This window comes from Cynoglossus semilaevis, chromosome 16 (genome assembly GCF_000523025.1).
Source record: "Cynoglossus semilaevis isolate Cse_v1.0 chromosome 16, Cse_v1.0, whole genome shotgun sequence".
NCBI classification, from domain to species: domain Eukaryota; kingdom Metazoa; phylum Chordata; class Actinopteri; order Pleuronectiformes; family Cynoglossidae; genus Cynoglossus; species Cynoglossus semilaevis.
In genome coordinates, this window is record NC_024322.1 from 8,050,008 (window position 1) to 8,073,648 (window position 23,641).

General features: G+C 41.3%; 1 protein-coding gene and 1 long non-coding RNA gene across 3 annotated transcripts in view; one reads left to right on the forward strand and one right to left on the reverse strand.

Moving 5' to 3' along the window:
• klf12b (Kruppel like factor 12b) overlaps positions 1-15,919 on the reverse strand; it is a 47,146-nt gene extending 31,227 nt beyond the window's left edge. Inside the window, exon 1 of one of the 2 annotated variants that reach the window (XM_025063869.1) lies at positions 15,689-15,919. The gene's annotated coding sequence lies outside the window, so the exon portion shown is untranslated. The other variant, XM_008328388.3, reaches the window with a different exon arrangement.
• On the forward strand, positions 8,608-9,157 carry LOC112488302 (uncharacterized). The gene is made up of 2 exons (XR_003052213.1): positions 8,608-8,725; positions 8,808-9,157. It is a non-coding gene; the product is annotated as an uncharacterized LOC112488302 (long non-coding RNA).
• Positions 15,920-23,641: the final 7,722 nt, after the last annotated feature.

Sequence of the window (23,641 nt, forward strand, 5' to 3'; positions counted from 1 at the left end):
CATGGTGTCGTAGAAGATTCAACAGAACCTCCGAGCTCCTCCTCAAAGCTGCACAGAATGAATTGGCAGAACACAGACATTTAGGAAAATGATACTGGTATCAGATATTGGTTTGAAACTGATCCCCAAAATGGGAGATCAAGTATAGGTGACCAAAGGGTCAAGTTGAGGGGCTCAACTATTTGGTTCTGTTTGGATGAATAATAGATAGTTACTGTCATGGTGAATATGAAGATGAAACATGTTTAATTTTTGGAGATAACACTGAGCCACCAGGGATTAAAGACTGATGACTTTCAGAGACAAGACTGCAGTGAAGTATGCTATGATGTCATCATTAGGGGATGATGGCGAAGTGAAATTGATTTATTGTCATTGTGACTTAACACACAATGAAGTGTGATCTCTGCATTTAACCCATCACTAAAGTTAGCAGTGGGCAGCTCAAACCCCCAGGGGAGCAGTGTGTGGTGATGGTGGATAAATGGCACCTTGGTGGCTGGTGGTCGAGGTTTCAGGGCAAAACTGATGGAGTGATTGGTCCTAGAAACACATTGTTCAACTACTGACCTTACAGTATACTGTGGCCAACACAACTGGTAGACGGGAAACTTTGGTTTAAATGAGTAGCCTAGTCTGGATACTGGATACAGAATATGGGCCACTACAGCATTGTAATTAATATTGTATGTGATTTAAGTGAAGTAAAAAAAAAAAGATTCGGTGACATAAAAATAGCACAACGCCTAGTAAAGAGCTAATGAATAAAAACATAATAAGTGGGGAACACGTGTAGACGCAGCCTCAGAACCTTAGCAGCTCTATGGATTTCCAAACATATGAAGATCATTATCTCAAACTGGATACAGTTTCACAGGAGCCTAAATAAGTCGAATGTTTGGCTTTGAAACAGGAGACATGTTTTCCTAATATCACAGTTTGTGTATTAACGGTCCCTCTCTGTCTGTTAAAGTGCTACAACCATTTCCGACGAGGAGTCGTTTTCGTAGCTGTAACATATTTAACGATAGAGTCTTCACAATGTGTTTTCTTCATCTGTTCAGACAAACACTTGAACTAAAGTTACCTAAAACTGAGGAAACCCTATTCTGGACTGTTCCAACACAGCAGCCTCTATATACAATATGTGTTATTAATGCTGTTAACACAATGGAACCTCTCTCCCAAATAAATGTGTTATTTATCAAGCCATGTGTCCATTTTTGCAACACATTAGGTCCTATTTTTAAAATACTCAAGAGACTATATGGAATATTTATGCTTCAGTGTGTCAAATTTTCATCACATATATTATATATATATATATCATCACATATATATATATATGTATATATATATATATACACACACACACACACATTGTTATATTTTAAGGATCTATGGTTGTCAATAATGGGTTTCTAGCCTGGAAGTTCCTGTTTTTCCATTGTTCAAAGACCTGTTTAGAGCACAGTCCACTGTTCACAAGTCATAACAACATTTTGAAAATGGCGTCTAAAGAGATATTGGCCACTTGTCTGACCCTTCAGAATGTGCTGCAGTCTAGTCAGTGATTGTTCCTATTCTTCACCAAGTCAATCTAATCTGGGGAGAAAATGTTTCAGGTACTGTTTCCAGTCCTTGATCCCTGCAGTGGAAGCACACAGTTTATGGAGTTTTCCTTGGTGTATGTTGCACGGTCCTGCTGTAGAAAAGCACATTTGAACCTAAACCGTGACAGAGATACACTACAGTAAGTGCTTTCACAGGCGCAGTGACCCAGTCCCATGACTTAACTCTTCTGTGTTTTAAATCACTGCTATAACCCTTTGACAACCGTCCAAGTGAAACTGCTGGTGTTGTAGGTCTGGACACAGATGTCTGCATAGGTGAGTTTCCCCTGAAGAACTTCACTCCTGGATCTACAGACATGAACGTAGGGCGGCTTTTTTTCTTATCACTATTGGCACACTGTCAATAGCCTCAGATTTTCCATTTCATACACTGTGTTCTCCTTCAGAGGAGCAGCATGCCAAGTCTTTTAGATGCTCCTGGGATATTTTTGACGAAGGCTCTATGGCAAGGCAGCAACCTCTTTTGTCAAAATCTATGTGTGAACTACTCTTTTAAAGAAGAGGGAAACGTTTCCTCAAGGGTTTATAAATAAACCTCAGGATTTTCTTGAAGGACAAAGGAATTTTACACACTAAACTTACATATTTTGAACCTCTAATTTCTGAAATTTGTAACAAATACAAAGATTGCAACAGTAGGCACTCAATGAGCAATTAGTATGTCGTTTTTGCTGCTTGCTAGTAAACTAAACTAGCTCGTTTTAGGCACACCAGTTCTTTAGGTCAGTAAACTACACCAAAGTGTTGTTTAAGCCTCAAAGTCAAGCGAAGATTCAGTTTCATAACCTCATATTGCATCATGTTCATTTGATATGATCTTGGTTTTCGGAAGAAGTGACAACAATAAACCACATGGATGATAAGATGGAGAGACCACACTAAGTAAAATGTGAATTTTCCCTCTGTTAATACATTGAGTCACCTGTTGCTGGATTTGGTGCAGCCTTTCACACGCACTTATCAAATCAGAAATATAAAAGAAATCAGTTCTTTACGACCTTTTCCAATCAAGACGAATATATCAAGAGCTTGTCACCAGAGTCAAAATATGACCACGGCGCCCACATCCTGACTCCCGAATTAATGAATATGCTCTGCATGACCACTCTTGGGGCTGCTGAAGAGCGACGGACATTATCGACAAAACGCTTGTCAAAAAATGCACAGTAAAGGAAAAAGGCAGGACATTTAATAAAACCAAAGGCAGAAGAGAGAATAAAGCGAGAGAGGTCACAGAGATGGACACAGAAACCATTTGGAACGGCTGCAAGAAAATGGCAAAGGCTAAGTATTGATTTGATTGATTGGCACTTCAGAATACAAATAGAGGTCTATTGTGATGGAACCTGGTCTGAGCTGCTATGAAGGTCCTGGGTAACAGCCAGCAGTGTAGGAAGACAGAGGATTGCACAACATTCACTCTGGTGAATATTAAATCTTAGAATATAAAAGTGCAAAACAGGATATTGGCCTAGAAAAGGTGATAAGACGACCTGAGCGCGGGGTCACATGGTTTGGCGCAATATGTGGAAATAAACTGAGCAACATTGTGGTGTCACAGTTTTTAACTGCTGTACTTCTTGTTACATAAGTTCCGGTGCAGATCCTATACAGCCATTTATACACAGAGCAGAGTCTGATGTAAAGTGTCACCGCAGCAAGTACGAGATCGACAGGACAGATATTATTCAGACATTCAGAGTACATTCACCAGAACAGTTAAGGTGGGCTGGAGCTGCAGCTAAAATGGGCCATTTGATTGGACTACTCCACTAGACCCAGTTTACAAGGAGTTTCTGAAAGCAGCATGTCTGTTAACATTAAGGTGATGGTTAGCATGCTAACCATCAAAAAATGATAAATAAATAATGAAGAAGAACGTCACTTATGTTCAAATTTAAATAAGCTCTACATTTTAGGGACTTGCTCGTACTAATCTAAGACAACTTAGCGCTAAAAGATGGAAAAAAAAAGACTTCAAACTTTAGCTTTACCATACTGTGATTTTAATTTAATTTTATAGTTATTATTGTTAAGAAAAGCTTTACTTTGTGTTCATTCTGTTATTTGTGAACTGTTGGACCCAACGTTTCATAAAACTAGCAAATGCTACTTTTGCTACTCAAGCTCAAAGCCAAGTAGCAAAAAGCTAAAGAGCAATATATACGAAAGAAACTTTTTAAAGCAGTCCTGTTTGAGACAACTCTTGGTGTCCAACGGTCTCATTTTACACAGGTTTATTTCTGGTTCTAAACGTTAAAACTCAGGGGGAAGGGTAAAGACTTGAATCCATACCAATACCCTTGAACTCTGCCTTAAAAAAAATCTGTTTACTCTAAAGTCATGCACAGATAGTAGGTAAGAAAGAGAGAGAGAGATAGCAGTGAGTTTATGAGTCATGGAGCTCAGCACCTGGGAGGAAACAAGCTCCATCTGAAGAGCTAACACCCATGTAAACACACAAACTATGACCCCCGCCCAAACAACCACACACAGAAAACGTCCACAACACCCACATACAGTCGGCCTACACCAACACACAACACCGACACACAGAAGTTCCCATATTCTGCTGGATTGCCCTTGGGTCCCTGCTATTTCTGCCAGGGGCAGGGAGATCCTGTGTCAGTAATCCTGTCGGGATGAGGGGGATGAGGTCTCCGGATGCAGCTCTACAAGTCTACTCCCTTCACACACTCACTCACTCACACACACACACAGAGAGAGAGTCAGAGTTTATCAGCAGGAGCTGTTTCTGTAGTGTGATGTCATACAGTAATAATTACAGAAAAAGAAAATAAAAAATGGGATTGACACGACGAGAGGTTCATAATCTCAGGTGTGGGAGGACTTTTTATGACTACTGTCTCTTAGTGTGGTTTTGTCTGACTATAAAAACAAAATTCTGACTTAATTATGTCACAACTGACCAAGAATTCAAATAAATTCAAGAGAGTAAAAGTACTCTGAGGAAATGCGACTTTTCTATTTTGACTTTTTGTTTGTAGAACAAAACAGTTGTACTAGTGACTTTTACCTTAGTTCATACCTTTTCTTATTCCTGTAACTTAACATAACTAGAATCATCCTGGACTAAATATTTCTCCAAAGACATTTTAACAGACATTTTTGTTTAACTAGCTTACATAATATTTACACATCATGAAAGAGAGAGAAAAATTGCGCTTTATTTTAGCTGCCCAAAAAGTTGCTCACGAAAACCCATCACAGTGCCAGTGTCACATTCACACATTCATTTCTCCAGTACACGCAGTGCCAGCACTAACACGTCTTTAGCAAAGGAAGAAAAAAAAAGTTCGAATGCTGAAATGTCATCTTCATCTTTTGGTGAATTCCACTTCTTAAATGCAACTTAATAAACGCCTACGTCCTTTTCTTAATGTCTGCCTTGTGAGACTGTGGGACACGAAGAAGCCGCTGATCATGAGAGGAAAAACTCAGAGTGAGGACAGGAGTCAGAGAACGTCTGCCTCGTCTGGGCCGGGTGACGACGGTGACTTCCTGAGCTTCCTGCTCATGACACACAAACGAGTCCTGTGACCTTTATCTGCACCCACAACGAAGCATGTTCATCTTAGACACACACTCACAGTCGTTCAATGTTGCATCTTTGCCTGTGAAAAAAAAACACACACAACAACTATAGATGCCCATTCAACAGAATCCACCTCCCACACACACCTACGGTGTGCGCTCACGCACTGGAACATGCATGCACACACACTCTTACACACTCCTACACAGTGCTCCAGAGACAGAGAGGTAAAAACCAAGAGTCTGACATCCTCTTGCATCATGTGCCTCAAATGCAGCAGAGACGCAGCTAAACAAGCTGTGACCGTGACAGCTCTGAGAAGAGGAGGCATTACTCTGGTGAGCTGCAGCTCAGACAGCTAAAGACTAAATTATTAGCCCCCATAAGGAAATTATTTTTTCTCATCTAAGTATTACTCCAAGTACTTTTTAGAGAATTGCTTCTCAACAGTATTTCTGAACATATTAACCTTATTGCTAAAACTTGAAAAAAATAAAAAATAAAATACCAAGGTCTTACGGCTGCAGCATTTTTGTGAGACAAAGTTCTCCAGAGATCGATTATTTGGTGATGCATTCAAGCTCCTCCAGATTTGATGGTGTTCTGGAAACCCCACAGTTTCTTCCAATATATATTCTTTTACATTTAATAATGTACGGCACATAACTCCTTACATTCAGACCAAACCAAATCAAAACCAACCACCTTTGATGCTAACTTAGCATTAAGATTCATGCTAAGTTAGCATCAAAGGTGTTGGTTTTCCTTAGTATCCTTTCTCCTATCCTTTTTACAGTGATCAGGAGCAGAGTGTTGTAATCAGTTACACTGTGAGGACTATATATAAAAAACATTCTGTAAACGTTAGTCAAACTTCTTTGCTATCACCATTCAATGCACTTTCTATCCAATCCAACAAATGTAATTGTAATTTATAGGGTGGAAACATAAGGGGCTAGGACCAAGTTCAGTAGATAAAATAACAGAAATGTTTCATCTCTGCAGAATAAACCAGCTCAGAGACAGCGCCGTGATCCACGAGGTCTTCTTGTTTCAAACATAATCAGGTGACCTCTCCATTACAGCCTCCTCTCTCACCTCTGTAAATGCAGAAGGGTCAGTGGCTGTGCATCGAAAATAGCCTCTGACACAAAAACCTCACTTGTACCAGAGGAGAAAGAGGAGGGGGAGGGGAGAGGGGGAGGAATCAGGAGGACGTGAGACTCGCAGCGAAGCCACATAAACAGATGGAGCAATTGGACAAAACCTTTCAGGACGACGAGGCCAATATTCATTTCATTTCAGGTCGGCTTTTCACAGTGCACTGTAGGAAGAGAGGGGGAGGATCTCAGGAGGATCGATAGAAGAAGATGTTCTTCTGCTCTCTTATTCACTCTCACTCTGAGAACACAGGTCTGAGGTCTGGACTGAGGTGACTGCACTGCAGCTGTGGATGGTCATCCAACCATCAGAGGCACAAACAGCAGTGTGAATAAAATACTGGAAAATGCCATGTAACCCTCCCAGACATGTTGGACTCTGGGGTTATTTCATAACATGTAGGCATATTTTTTCAGTCAGTTTGTTTTTTGTTTTGTTTTTTGAGTTTGTAACTTTTTAACCATTAATGCATTTTTACTTGCATTCATCTGCATGTGGAATATATGTCTGATTTTTTTAGGCAGGTCTTGGTTGGACCGTTTTATTTATTTTTTGTGAGCTTGAAGTAAGTGTTTTTTTATTAAAAAAAATTAAATTAATGTTTTGGAAACCTTTAAGTATTTACAACTGTCATTATTTCATTTCAATTTTATTATTTTAACAACTTTTTTCAAACCAGACTTTTTTTTATTTTTAATATATTTTGTGGCTAAGAAATAAATATATGCATATCAAGTCTCTATTATTTTATTTTTAACATTATTTTGTTGAAGTATTTTGGGTATAATTGTGCTGAACTTGGTGGTTTGTGTATCACACGTACTCTCGTTCACTCCAAATTCTGTCAAACTGCGTTTAAACTCTGCTGCTGCAGAGGTTCTAATGGACACAGAGGTCGTTCTCATCCACCGCCCTAAGATGAAGGTGGATGCATTAGAACAGCATCCTCACAATAACCTGCATTCTCTGCTGCTCCATCACCACTATCATCACCAACCACCCACACACTCTCCTCTCCTCTCGTTCTTCCTCCCCTCCCCGGGGGCTGACAGTACACTTCTGCCCTAATGGGGGTTTCTTTCAGTGGAGGCTCCAGCCTTTTATCCCCACAGGCTCTTATTGTTTCTGTTTATACATGTGTGTATTCTTGTAACGTGTGTGTGTGTGTGCGACCCTTCCCCCAACATATGCCCCCTGTACATACTACTCACAATAGCCTCTCTTCTAAATGTACATCGACCTACATGTCTTGCTTCAGTGTCTCCATCGTCTGGACTGAGGACCAAATGTAGACCTCGGGCAGATTACTTGTAATCAGGCAATTCAGCACATATATTTGGGATTACTTTTAGCGACAACTTTCATTTTGGTTTTTTTTATGTTCAGACTCAGTCATTTAAAGGCTTCCCTCTTTAGATAAATCTTTGTTCATCTTAGTTTTTCCTCAGCTACTGATTTAGCTGGACTTCAGCTACTAATCACTTAGCTAGCCTTTAGCTTTTTCCGTCTAATGCCTATTAGTTTCATTTCATTTTGCCTAGTATTATGCTGATACTGTGTTAAAGTAGTGTATTTGTCGGCTGTTTTTTTTTTTAACCTAGTTTGCAGCTACAGACAAATTGATTGTTTATTGTTTGGAGAACTGTTACCTCTCCTCTTCATGTTTGTGCATTTAGTTGACCCTAAATCATAGCTGTTAGAAGTGTATTTCAGCTAACTTTTAGTCATCTGGGCTAAATGGAATCTCTTAAGCATTTGAGCTTTATTTCTTTTTTACTTTTTATGACTACATTTGTACTACATTTGAAAAAAAGTTTCTATTTTTACCCTGATATCTGGTTTTGGGAGTAAACTTTGGATTTCCTTATTTTTCAGTGAATAATCTGATTGAAATGAACATGTTTAATTTTGGCATGGCTACTATTACAGATGATGAGGCACACAGTACCACGCACTAGACAGATGAGTTAAAAATCAGAGTTCCTCTTTTAGTTGCCTTTCTGTGAAATACACACACACACACACACACACGAAAAACAATGAGTCATTTCCTATACGTCACCTTGAACCTTCAAACACACGCTTTCTTTCCCCATTTCCTTCATTTGCTCTTTGTTCTTCACTCATAATCTTTCGTAATAAAACGGTTCCATGCGTTCAGGCACATACACACCGCAGCATACACACATGCATTTGCCTCAGTCTTATTAATAGTCGTCCTGATGCAACATCACGAAGTGCCTTCTCTCTCCAGCCCCACTTTGTGCTGACACAACCAAAACTCACTGTGAGAGGGAGCCGGCATATGGAAATAGACAACACTGGACCCAACCAAAACATTCCTACACACTGACTGACACTCATTACATCAAATGTGAGTGCGCAGTTATTTTCGTTCAGTGACTTTTGTTTTATTCCACTCAGTTTGACCTGTTTTCTTCTTCTGCTCCACTCAGGTGAAAGGCCGTGTTTACACCTGCATCTGTGTCACGTCGGTGCCGATACCTGGGTGAAACTGCTAATGGACCAGAGTCTTGATGGCACACAGAGCTGCATTAACCAACATTGGGCTGCGCCAAAGCCAAAGGAGCCCATGGAATGCCACAGGCACCCCAAATGGATTCCACATGTTGTTTGCATAATTCCCTCTCCTCACAGTTGACCCTACTGGAAACAAAAGTTCACAGAAATCCATGTTGCATCCGTGTGCAGGTCTGTTGGAGTCATTTGTGCTGAGGTTGGGGAGACAAAGAGAAAGTCCTTCCTCTAGTTCAAGCTCAGGAACAGTCCAAAAAAAAAAAAAAAACCAACTCAACAAGTGGTCGTCTGTATCATCATTTCCTTCCCTTCTCTTTTCTACCTCTTTTAAAATACCCATATTTGGCTAAAACAACAACAACAGCTTTGAAAGAGGAAACTTGAAAGCAGATTGACTTACATTTCCATCAGAGATACGGAAACATGTCAAACAGTCTTAAATTGGAGTCTGGGGCAAAGCTCTGCTGTGTGACTCACTTCCAGTAAGTACTGACTGTTTGGGTCTGGGGATTGTGTCATACGGACAACATGTTTCAGAACACACTGATCAGGGAGGAGCAGGAACTGTTTTCTAATGCTGATGATTTGTGTTGGCTTACTGTTTTTATTTTTTTTTTTTTTTTTTAAAGTGTCTGCAAACCTTATTTAACCATAGATTTTTGAAGAAAATGTGAAATAACCAACAGTGTTTGACAAAGTTCATGTTACAGCAGCAGTTCAAGCCGTTTGAGAACAACGTATAACCAGACTCTGGCTCTGGGAAATAAATCCATACCGGTGTTGCTAACATTTAGCTAATTGTGGTCTTACTATTGACGTCTTGGTTTAGTTTCAGCTAGTTTGGCATTCAGTTTGTCTTCGCAAACTTCACTGTTTTTGTTTCCTAGTACTTTTGATATATTTTAATATTGCTTGTATAGTTGTTGTTTTTTTCATATTTTTGACTGTTTGCTATCTTTTAGCTAATTTGTTTATACTTTGGCCTGATTTGCCTGATTTTGGACATCTTTTGGCTTCTTTTCTTGTACTTTGGTTAACTATTTGTATGTAGTTTTTTTTAAACTTCAGCCATTTTTGGACACATGTTGCTTCTCACGACTCTGAGCACTTGTTGTTGTTTCTCAATGAAGCTAATATACCTTTGTATTTATTTTGGGCAACCCTGATTTAGACCAGTTTTCGTGTTAATCTTACTAATAAAAGTCTTAGGCATCACTGGACGATCAGTTACCACCAGGTACTTTAACGCAATCAAAATTGCCCCGCTCCCCCTCTGTGTCCCTCCATGACTAGTCTAAGAAGCTTTATTAGCCTGACGTTGCACAACACGTTACAATAAATCTCTCTCTCTTTCTAATCACAAAACACACATGTAGCATTACCCCATTTTCACTCTTTACTCAACTTTGGTAAACAAACGTGGGCTGGACACCAGGGTCAAAGGTTAGATCCACAAGGGGAAAAGAAAAAGGGGAAAGAACATTTCGTCATCGCTTGGCATGTTGAACAGCACAGGGTGTTTGTTTCTGTGATATCACCAACACATATCTGTCTTTCTACACACACTTACAGAAAGAGAGAGAGAGAGAGAGAGAGAGAGAGAAAGTTCTAGATAACTACCAGTACCAAGAGTACATTTTCCAGTACTGAAAGTCTGCAGTTCAATGTCCACTCTTCTGTCCTGAACCAAAGTTGGATGTTTCAAGAGCTCAACCTGTCACTGATGAAATGACACCAAAACAAATGTCATATATTAAGCTGTGATCAATAACCATTACCAACTGGTGATCGTCATATTCCAAGTCGAGATGTGTGATCATGTCACTACCTAAAGATAAAATGATATTGGGATCGAAAATGTGGGCCACAAACTGCCCCAAACCGGTGAGAGGTCAGAGGTCATAACCTCAGGGCCAAACCCAACACTGCACCAAACTGACTTTAATTTTCCTTGACTTGCACCGAGGGGACCCCAGTGAATCCAGACCCACCATGCTTTGCAGCCTATCTGCAATCAATACCGATACACTCCACAACACCGGCCCGGATCAATGCTACAGCAGTCGGTCAATATGGCAGCAGTTAACCCAGCTGATTAGGGGTAATATGAGGAATTTCACATCCCCCCGAATAAGAGAGAGTGAGTTTACATTTTGTCACAGCATACGTACAGGGGACACGGGGACACTTCTCTTGACGGATTCAATCTGTCAACACTGTGTGTGCGTACGTACGTGTGTGTGTGTGTGTGTGTGTGTGTGTGTCTTGTGATGTGTGGCAGACAGATGATGCCTTTGGAGGAGGAGGTGGTGTAGGTGGGGGCTGAAAGTCCTTTGAGCAATTAAAGGTGATGGGCAGAGCAGTGATGATGGACAGATAGCATCTATCCATCGGTGACTGGCTTTTTAATTGAGTCCACCCCCCACCCCCTCGCAATACTCCCACTCCCATCACCTGCATTGATCGCTATCATAAGCTCTTGGACCATGTCAGAGGGAATGGGGGTCGAGCCATTGGAGGGAGCAGAGCGGCTGCTCTCAGCCTGTGAAAGGAACTGGGGCCGTACTGCTCATCATAAAACAGTAGGTTATTGATATGTCATTTCATCAAGTGAATCGTTTTGGCATTTTTAGGCAATAATTCCTAGCATATTGTCTGAGACACACTGATCTCCAACAAAAACACAGTAAGATTCTGTCCTGTCAATTCTCTGTTTAATGTTCAGGTGACCTTATATGACAGAAGAGGAGCAGAAAAAAAACCTCGCAGGATTCCTGCCCTGCTTCCTGCATGTCCTGGTATAAATCTTCTGGACATTCTTCGTCTTGTTAAACCTGACAATCTCACACTGCATTTCATGTGATGGCGAACCCTGGAAGGCAGCCTTGACCAGAACCTTCACTTTTTTTTTCTTTCTTAAAGTCATGTTTGAACATGTCTGCCCTTAAAGAACTCTGTTCTCAGACTGTGGACTTTGACCAGTTTACAGGCGTGTTCACAACAAAGACTGGGCCCTGTATGTTCAACTAAACAGCTGAGCTCACACATCCTTAAGAGGTAAAGAGGTCACTGTTCCAGCAGCTGCCAAAGATGTAAACAGTCTAAAGGACAATAAAAGACACGTCGCTATTAGATAGAGAGTTTCCCTTTCGGTCGTTTGGGGTATATAAAATGATGTTGTCGTGTCACCTGGTCTAAGGAATAGAAGACCAGGTTGTAAATGTTCAGTTGTTCAGAATGTTGAGAGACACTTTAATACATTTTACCTTCCATTCCTCATGCTAGTATGAAAAATGGTGTTGCTGGAGAAAAAAAACTGAACAACAGCTTCTCTTATTTTAGTACCAGTGTAATACAGTAAAGTTACTACATTTTTTTTCTATGAATTTAACAATTAATTCTGAAACTGTTAAAACACTGCAACCATCCACAGACCATGATATTAAAGGTTATCATCCATTAGAATAAACTCCAGTTCAGGACAGTTTAACATTAGCGACCTTAGCAGAGTGAACATTTTGTACTTGGGGTCTGCTTCACAGTATTTACATTTTTAAAAGAGATGCATGCTAACTTTTGAGATAACAGCATTTGGGCTCAAAATCAATACAGTTTAAGCAGTGTTGAAGCAGGTGCTAATGAGCTGCTACACTATATGACTGCAGGGCTAATGTGTATACATTCTTCCTTAAAGGTTTATTTCATATAAAAACTGTATTGCAACATTCACCAATGCTATGTCCACGCACATAATATGAAGGAATAAGCAAACTGTCATTAGTGTACTTGAGTAAACAACTAATAAAAGAAATATAAAATACTTCTAAGCTAATTTTAAAAAGAAATTCAGCCATACTGTAAATCCTATTGTCGATCCAAATCTTTTGGTTCAGTCTTGTCTAAAGGGTAACGGCCTTGGACTATGAACTTCACTTTGTTTACTTTTTTGAACGTGTCACTATGTACTTCAGTCTATACAAGAAAAAAAGACAAAATACTTTAGTACTTTTATTGTCAGCTATACTAGTTTCTCTTCAATACTTTCTCACCTGTGATTGATTTATATGTTTTGGCTTATTTTTAGACATGTATTGACAATTAGCTTGTAGCCAATAATATCTAGCGTTTTATCTAAGAACATGGTTTAAAGTTTATTCTTTTTTTGTCAAACCACGTTACATGTAAAAATATTGACTTAATTGGTAAAGTTGCAGTGCTGGCTTTGTCCTCAGGCTATGTCACACAGTGACTGTTAGTATTGTTGTGTGTTTCACAGCTGAGCTGTGCTCACAGTCACAACGATGATTCATCATAGTGAGATCAGCTGAAAGAGTCTGAAGTTCAAAAACTGAAGTTAAAAACGCAACAACGCTCCTAAAATAAACTGCAGAGTTATTGTTGTGTTTGGTTCTTTACATCACTGACTTTAAACATCTACATTAGTGACGACGGCAGATGAAAAGCCTGTGTTAACTATAGCGCAGGGGCGAGTTTATGGTACAAGATTAATTACAAATCTAATGACGTGCACAGCAAAAAATGAAGTGGTCCATGGTCTGCCTACAATCCTTCCTAGACCACAGTACATTCACCACAGAGGAAGTGCAAGCCACTATTGTAAACAAGAACCAAAGGACCTGGTACTAAAAGACCGCTGTTCTCTGTAGTAGTATTTTTTATTTACATATGTGATGGTACTGTAATACCATCATTGTATGTACAAGGAAAAGGTTATTTTGTTAATGGATTTACTAATCTCATTCACTGAACTTCTGTCAGCAGCAGGGGGGCTCGTCTTGACACATGTAAGCCCACCACCCCTTCAACTAGTTTTTGTGGATAATAATCCTACTTCAATACACATTTGTACTTCTTTCACATGAATATCAACCCTTAAAAGACCCAACAGAACTTGGTAAAAACTAACTCAGTTTTTTTTCAACTTTGATATTAAATACAACAACAACAATCACTGCCGTTATGCAGCACTGTGATGTCAGTGAACGTCACATTTCTCCTACAAGAAATTATTGCCAATTACATGCACTTTCTAATCATTCCATGCAAATAGAATTGGTTTTCTCCATCTGTATCTGAAACAGAGGCAATAATCAGGGAGTTTTTGTGGATTATATTAGATGTTAGAAGAAAAAAAAATCTCATCATAACAGACAACTCTGCTTTCTGATTCTTGTTTGTCTAGGAACACCTGTGTCCAGGTGTGGTGCACAGCCCATGAAGTGAAACTGATTGGCATCAGGACAAATCCAAATGTTGTGTATTGTAAAGTTATTGACCTGGAAGTGAATGCAAATTAAAAATGTTAAAAGCAGCTCTGAGGAGGTTGGAGCGGAGGTTTCTGACCACAGTGAGACAGGCCATAAACACACAGCCTCAGGCTGTCACACTGCTGAAGCCAAAGCAGGGGCCTCTCCTTAACACCGGGGTAAAGTCACAGAGGTCAGTGCTCAGTTTCCACATCAAACCCAAGAGCAGGGGCCAGAGTCTCATCCACCCCTCCCACCTTTCTCTCCCTCTCTCCCTTTTTTTTTCTGTCCTCTTGCCACTCTCTTCCTCCTCCTCCTCCTCCTCCTCCACCCCCTTTACTGGATGTACAAATGCCTTTGCTGTCAGCCCTCGCCCCGGTCCCCTGTAATTGAAAATAACAGCCAAGGGCCAGCCCCCGGCCACTCTCTCCCTCTCTCCCCCCCCCCCCCCCCCCCCCCCCCCCCCCCCCCCCCCCCCCCCCCCCCCCCCCCCCCCCAAGCCGGGTGGCCCCCTGCCTCTCTGACAGCCACCCATCAATACCAATGACTATTACTCTGGGAAGTGAGAGCCGCTGCTGTCGTTGACATCCAAGACACCACCCCTGCAACACTCCCACACACACTCAGAGAAAGAGTGAGACAGACACACACACATACACACACACACCTCCCCCCTAGTGTCCATGTTGCGCTACTCGAGCCTCCTAATGTTTAACCCATTGCTAACAGTCCGGTCTCTCTCTTACATATACCTCTGAGACAACTGTTCAGAGAAGTCACCAAACTCTGACAATCAGCAAACTTTTTTATTCCAATGAAAAGTCTGACTCCACAAGTTCCACACTCAGAGCTCTCCTCCTGATAAGATGCTACGGTTTAAAGTTCTACACAGAAATAAGAAGACTGTGAAAATAGAAAAAAAGAAAAGTAAGGATGGTGCTGACAGTCCAGTGGCTCTCATCACTGGTGTCACTCTTGTGGTGACAGCTTATATGAATTCACAGTCCACGGGCTGTGTGTTGGAACACACTTCTACGTGCAGCCTCTAATTTTTTTCCCTCTTCCTTCTAGTGACAGACAGCAGACACAATGCCGATGCATGATCTGAGTTGTCATCTGCTTTGACAGAGCAATGACAGCTGAGCAGGACGCACAGAAACACACAAGCAGCAAAGAAACTGACAGGAATAAAGCAGCTGTAGAGGAAGCAAAAAGGAGAGGAAGAGAAAAGGATGAAAAAAAATGTTGCACAGACCTTGTCAGAAGCTGCAGAGCCGGTGGAGAGCAGGACAGTGTTTCCCTCTCTGTCTCCTCTCCCTGTCTCTTCTCTCCTCTCACTCTGAGAGTATGTACTGTATGTGTGTGGTGTGTGTTTGTGTAGGTGTGTGTGTGTGTAAATGTGAGTGTGTGTGAGAGAGAGAGAGAGATCAGCTCCCTCCCCTCTGCCTCTCAGCTGCTGCTGCTCAGCTCAGGCAGTTCTCAGGAAATGAATGGGAGCGCACAGAGAACTGTTGTACTTGCAAATGACTTACCCTGAGTCACATGATCCACTAAATGTAGGGTGGGCCGGTGGGTGGAGGCTTCGTAAGCAAAAGGGGCAAGACAATATACTCTAAGCTTTAACAGCGTGCATCGAATTACACGGGGGGCCCCACCGGGGAGGTTTCCGACGTGTCCGCACCCAGGCTTCTTCTCCTCCGCCTCCTTCCTGCAGGAGTCCAGCAGTGAGCCGCGGCTCAGGGTGAGAGTGAGCACCGGAGCACCTCCCTGTAAACAGAGACAGGAGATCAAGGTGTGGACAAATGGGTTAATGATTAAATCAATTTTGATTTTGATTTTTCCAGCTTAGACTCTAGAGTGAAAAACATTCAAAAATGAAATGAGGCAAAAATATAATATAGAAATGTAATTTTAAATATCAAAATTAGAATGTAAACAAATTAGAAAGTGGACGTATGGCAAAATTCCTGGACATACAGTGGGCTTCATTCTCCAAAGATTTAATCTAATTATTTTTTTAAAAATTATTTAACGCAGCTAAAGCCTTAATTATGGCATTAGCTGCACTGTATTTTTTAACTTATGTAGTGTAATTTTTTTAATAATGTCAGATGGATCTTTTAATGAGATGTTTTACAAGATTAATAATACAATGTCATGTAAAACAAACAGCCCCCCCAAAGAAAAAGAAACAATCAATTTGTTTTTTTTACAGACTTCTACACATATGCAGTATTATATTGGTTACTATTATTAAACCAAAGCTCTGTGTGCTCTGACCATTTGTACAACATCTTAAATTCCGTTCTAGTAAAAACTCTAGTAAGAAAATGCTGCTCTTCTGCCTGCTGTTTTAAGTGATCAACCTTGAATCCCCTGCTGGCAACACTTCCTCTTAATGAGTGCTTTTAAATTCTCCTCCGTACAGCGCCCGAGCTGCTGTACCCATGTCAATTCTCCCTCCTGGTGTTCTCTTACTTGATGAAAGGTGTCTCTGTGGTACGTGAGGCTGACGCTGATACCGCTGAGCGACCACAGTCGCTCCCCTGGGAGCTCTAATTAAGGTAAAGGAGGCACGACTCATCTGCATAGCTGATGAAGGCTGGGAGAGCTGGAGATGATAAAGACACGGGAGGAGAAAAAATGGCTATTTACAGTAGAGGAGTGTTGGTCGAACCCAACTGCTGTCCTTAATATTCACTCTGGCTCACAGCAGATAATACATGTCTGTGAAAGGACGCTGAAATGGTTGGATGGAGACAAGAGAATGGAACAAAAGGGACCGAAAGGGAGAGAGCGACTAGATTAATAAGGTTGTCCATGCTGGATGGAAAGGTGGCTCGGTTATTGTACACGCTTGAACTGAACTGTATTCTCTGGCTGTGTGGATGGGAGGGGCTTAGACTGTCCAATGGGGAAGGAGATGGTTGAATGAGCGGGTTCATGGCAGCAGCTGGTGATGATGTTTTTCTGAAAAATATGTTTTTACATTTTGTTATTGTGGTCATTTAAAGAAAAAAACAGAAGTTCCAGTAGAAGAGAGTCAAAGTCGAATTTCCCGGAGGCTAATTAGGACTAGGTCTGGACAGAGGGGGGCGCACACAACGGCAGCACTCATCAAAGAGTCCTCCAAAAAAATATTTAGAAATATTTAGAATCTTAGTCACATCATGTCTGATGGAGGTCTTTCTTTCTTTTTATGATCTATGTCAGTAAAGAACTTTTCTTGCAGTTTTTGTGCACAATAATTCACCTGTTGAAACGAGACTAGTAAATTATACTGCCCCAAGTGTTGGTAAGCCTAAACTGTAAATACAGGAAAACCACTGCACACCGGTGCTGAGAGTTGTAAAGTGCCACTCAACTGCATTGACTCAAACAGCAAAGCTAACAGTGATGCTCTCTGACTTTTTCCTTGGACAGTAAATGCATTACTGCCACCTCTTCACATTTAATTTCATATCCTGCCTCAATTAGCCATTGAAAATGCCTGCTGGAACAGGTTATGTATTTAAGTGATCAGAGATGATGTTATTAAACAAGAACACTTAAATTCAGGCATTGGTGCCCAACCATTTCTGCACTATAGTTTCATGGGGCCCTGCAGGTGGAGTGTGTGTGTGAGAGAGAGAGAGGAGGCCACTCACAGTACAAAACTCAACACAGCACATCATATGTATTTTCATTATAACACATATATGCAGCTTCCTCTTTGCTGACACTTTTTGCTGTCTCATCATTTCCTCCTTTTTAAAGCACCAACATTTGTTCCTGGGAAAAAAAAAACTGTGAAGAGAAGCGCATCGAGGCAATCGTTCCTCAAAATGAAAAACAGTGCAGCCTTATGTGGTAACAATCAACAGCCCAGGACTGGTCCCCGACCCAGTGGTTGGGAACACCCGGTGTAACAATCCCAAATCTGCTCCAGTTGGAAGGGTTGTTCTGGGAAGGCCATGTCAGAACAACGTACACCGATTCACAATCGCAGATTATCTACCGTAGCAACTAGGTCTGTGGATGTGCTCCTACCTTCTACACCACACAGCGGTCTGAAGTGATGCAACAAAAGCCATGAGAGAACACCACGCCAGTGCAGGAACACACTGAAACAATTATTAATTCCAGGAATTTGACTGTGTCACTGGCTACACAGTTCATGCAAACACCAGACTGCAAAACTTTCCACAATGACCTGAAGTTGTTGATGTAACTGGTACTTGACAACCTCCCAACAACAAACCTGATGCTGGAGGACAAACCTGTCACTTTCCCAGTTTGTATATGAACTCTCCATCTCTCCAACATTCAACTTCCACTGTGGTCACAGCTATTCATTTGGCTGGTCCCACATACAATGGTACGAATGCAGAGATTACTACGATGACAGATGAAGGTTACAGTGAAAATCCCACACGGTGAACATAAATAGTCCCACAGGGATGTCTCAAGTGAACAGAACGTCCCTCAAGCTACTAGAAATTTCCCTAGTGTTCTTTAGGAGGTTCACACAATAACGTCGTGACTCTTGTGTCTCTAATAAACAATGGATGGGCTTTTTCAGCACGTTTCCTCATTCCTTTCTCACTGCACAGATAATCCACATATGTATGATTTGTCACAGGTGTTTGTGCCGGAGGCCATACCTGATGCAACCAGCCCCATTCATCCAGGGTGAGGACTGGTCTTAGGAGGACAAAGACTGTGGCCCCTGCGGCTGGGAATGATGATTTTAATTCCAAACTCATATTAGAGACAGGATTTACTTCCAACTACAGAAACACACAAAAAATGTTGTCTGCTGTTGTTGCAGTTTAAATGCTATACTAAATCAGATATACAGGTATACATTAGCCAAAAGCACCTCCATTAATTCTGAAAAAAACTTAGCCAAAAGTTTGAGCACATTTACTAAACAGTACTGTACTATATCCAAAATTCCCATCAACCTTAAGTGACGCAAACAACGCCCATGGAAAATGACTATAAAATGCTACTGTGAAAATTTGTCACAGAAGATTTTTCAAACTGGTTGGTGACCCATTGAACTTCTCCTAGTGCCTCCACTGGCCCGTGAACCAGCCTTTGGACTTGCTCTCAGGCCACAGGAGAGGCATCAGTAATAAACTCCTCCCCAGTTACATCATCCAATCTCCAGCCTCATCACATTATTGTACCACCATTCATCATTTTAGTCACCCATTATAAAAATGTTCCACTCCGTGGGGGGGACAACAATCCCAAAGGCTCTGGTTTGACTTGGTGTATTTTGTGTTTTCGTGTGTGTGTGTGTGTGTTGTGAAATGTAACGGGTGACTGATGTCAGGCTCCTCCCGTGTTGTCTGAGGCTGAACTTTAGACTTTAGAACTCACAAAAACAGACACTGTCTGACAAGGAAGCAACAGAGAGAAACAAAACACAACCTGTTACTGCAGAGACAGGGGGGAGAGGGGGAGAGGGTGGGGGAGGAGGAGTGAACAACACTCAAGGGACGGAACATGTTCTGTTTTTCTTGGTTGAGCAACAACAATCAATAATCTTAATAGCAAAAACAAATGTCTTTTTTAGGGCAGGAACTCAGTATAGACGATGATTTATGTCCTTCTTTCAAGTATAGTCTTTGAATTCACTGACGAGAGGATGTAATTCAATAAACTGAAGTAGATGTGGGAAACCTGAGAGCCAGGAGTCGACTTAAAAACCTTGAAAGTTCCTCAGAATAATGGAATGTAATATAGGCATATAGAATACAGGAAGTATTGGTGCGGTCAGACAACCTTGGTCTGTGGACACTGAAGTGCTCCTGGAGCTGCTGCTGTTCACACAATACGATGCAGCTACATGTAAAGAAAGTCCCTTCCTCTCATCTTCACATGTCAAGGTTTTTTTTTTCTTTCTTGTCCTCTAAAATGAAACCTGAGAAACACTAATCAGCTGACAGACTGTCCAGCACCAAGTACTTGCAGATTTTGACAAATCTCCTGTCAGATGGCAGCATGACATAACTCTGATTATTATCTCCATGGAAAAATCATTCATTTCTGTACCAACTGTTCATCTGGTTGGTTAGAGCCCATGTAAAGCACATTAGAGAATACCAAAAAGACAACGATAACTGCTGAATGGTCATTGCACTACTAGGAGCAGAGTCCTGACAAGTTATGAAAATGTAAAAAAAAAACAAAAAAACAGTTAATCAATAATAAAAATAAATCATTGAAAAAACATCTATTTCTCTGCTGGTCACAACTTTTGTTGCAAAATTTCTCTACCAATGTCTCATTACCAGTGTCAAAGAGTACCTTGAATTCTACATGGTAATGACTTTACAGGCAAAAATGGCTACAAGTTACAAAAAAATATGGCAAAGCAGCTTGGAGCTAACCAGTAGTACCATTTCTTAAATCCAGGTTCAAAACATTTGTATCTGTGTTGAAGTAAATCTTTGATTTGTTGTAACTCTAAACATGCCTCTGGATTCCAAAATTCAATTAAACTAGTTACCAATTTGGAAAACAAGAAGAAGAAGATGATGATGACGATGAAGGCCACAGTGTATATAACACAGGAGTGCTGTACTTTACTACATCAATATGCAGCTGATAGACTTATCTCTGCGTGGTGCGTCCAATGGGAGCCTCCATGTCAGGAGCTCCCAGAAGAACAGGTCTCTCTCTTAACTCATACAATATTCTGCTACGTGTATGTCGTACTAATGAACACCAGTGGAGAACGTTATGATATAGTTTAATTATTGATGCATGTGCACTGTTTGTTAATCTGCTTCACTGTCATATAAAATAACATGTTGAGGACTTTAACACTTAACAAGTGAGAGTCACTGCAGGTGACATGAATCTTCAGTATTTTCAACTGAAAAGAACATACTAAGACAATCCAGCCTATTTTAGCTACAGCTACAGATAATGAAATATTCAACATCCTTTCTTCTGTATATTGACTTAAAATTCAGATTTTCTAACTAATATTTTGGCTAACTTGCTAACGGCTAACAAGCCAACCATTAACTTCCCATTATGAGCACAATGCAGGGTTGCATTAATGTTGATACATCAATTCCCTCCCTGTGCTCATACAGTACAGGGCGCAGGGAGTCCACAGTTGTACCCTGACAGTTAGGTGAGGGCTCCAAACACATCTGAAGGTAAGGTAACACCGAAGAAATAACAGGAGAACATCTGCTCGCTCAGGGGGCCTCCCTCAGTGCAGCGGCCGATATGTGTGTGCACGCATGTGTGTGAACATGTTTGTCCAAGCGTCAGTACACCTGCACAGACTGAGTGGGCTGGCTCAGTGGGCTGGCGTGGAGCGCCGCAGATCTCCCTTCAGGCCTCCAGCTCTCTGTCAGGCCCTGCCAAGGTCAGCCTCCTGCCAGGGAGGGAGGTGAGGTTGTGGGGGTGGGAGAGGCAGGGGGACGCTGCAGCATGACCACCAGGGCCTCAGCGTTCCGTGTCTAATAGCAACCGCAAAGCCCTTACACACACACACACACACACACACAAACACACACACACACAAACACACAGCCGTGGAATGAACTTTAGCACCAATATTAGGAAACTCAGTCACAAACAAGCAGCTGTGCTAGATGGAAGCAAACGTTTGAGGAAGCCTCTCAATAAGGAGAAAAACCACATATACATTTTCAAAAGAACGAGAAAAAATAAATCCCAGATGTAATAACCTGGAGGAGTTGATGTTAGATGTGGCAGCTAATGAAGATAAGAGAAAAGGTAACACTGAGTCCTGTGTGTTAAAAGTCCTTGTTCCGTATTGTGTCCATTCCACAGCTATCTATTACCTAGATCATCTTACGGAGGTGGCTGGACCAGGGTGGAGTTGCACTGCTGCAGTCCTCCTGGAATACCTTACTCTTGTATGCACACACACACACACACACACACACACACACACACACACACACACACACACGGGGGGTGCACTAAGGAGTGTGTGCAACTGAAATTTCAGGCACCAACAGAGCTGTGTGGAGTGAAAATACAATCCATGTCATATTGAACCGTTGTGAATCAAACTCTTGGATAAACAGCTGCTGTGGCTGCAGGTTAAAGCAAGTTTGTTAGGTGTGAAGACAGGATGAAAGGTTTGCCTTCTCCCTCAGATGAAGACAGACTTGACCTGACACTGGTACAGTCTATGATAGATGGGGGACATCACATTAGACCTGTCTGCTTGTGGCTGTGGTTTCATGTTTACATATTGTTGACGTTAGCATTTAGCCATAAATCTAACAAAGAAAAGGTTGTTAATGACCTGGATTGATCAACATTTTTGTAGCCATAAGAGAAACCCATTCAAAAATAGTTACTACTGCAGGTAGTCAGTAGAAAGCCATAGTAATAGAACGATTAGACCAGGCTAACATTAAGCTACAAATAATGACATATTCCACTTCTTTTCTTCTATATAATCAATTATAATTCAGATTTTCTAACTAATTATGAGGCATTTTATTTTTATGGTAACTTGTCAAGCTGGATGTATACTAGATGGATTGATTCAATATAAAATTATTCTCTACTGGATCTAATGGGACTGTGTTACAGTGCACTCTGACTGATGTTACACATCGACCACAAAAGAGAATCTCTTAGTTCTGACTTTACGTAGCATTTGAAGGCTGTTTTTGACACAGACGCAACAATCAGCATGACTAGCATTTTGTAGCCCACGTCAGGACCACATAGTTCTCTTACCTAATACCAAAACCACCGAAAGAGACATGTGCAAAAATATCAATTATAATATTTTGGCTAACTTGCACCTCACAGCTAACAGGCTAATATTAGGCTAACAACTGTTTTTATGATAAGTGTTCCCTGAACAAGATTAGTTGCATTCAAGGCACTCTTTCAGTTCTACTCAGTCCATACATGGCAACTGTAGACCATATGCTATATGTCTGTATACCTGCTGGTCAGTACAGCAGGTATATGCAGAAATGCTAGTTCTATTGTAGTCAGGATAACATGCAATACATATATAAGTCTGGTTTTAGTCAGGGTTATACCACTATTGGTTTTTTCTCCTGTATCATGTAAATGAACTGAGGAGTGGCTGAGAGACTGCTGTCCTCACAGGCATGGAGATGGAGACACCTGAATTGTGTGGCAGCACTGAGGCAATTACACACTGCCACTCCTCCACACAAGCCAAGTGCTGTCGAGCCTGTCATCAACTCTAGTGTGTGTGTGTGTGTGTGTGTGTGTGTGAGAGAGAGAGAGAGATCAGCCACCAGAGTCCCCAGCGTTTCTCTTTTGTTGCTCTTTTCCCAGCCAGCAGTCCTTTGGTTTTGTGCAGCAGAGACCTTGTGTTGTTCCCCTTTGACAGTTCCCTGACTCCCCAATACCCACCCTCCACACACACACACACACACACACACACACCGATCCACCCTGCATCACCTCCTTCCTCCCCTCCCCTCCCCCCCCCCCTCCCCCCCCCC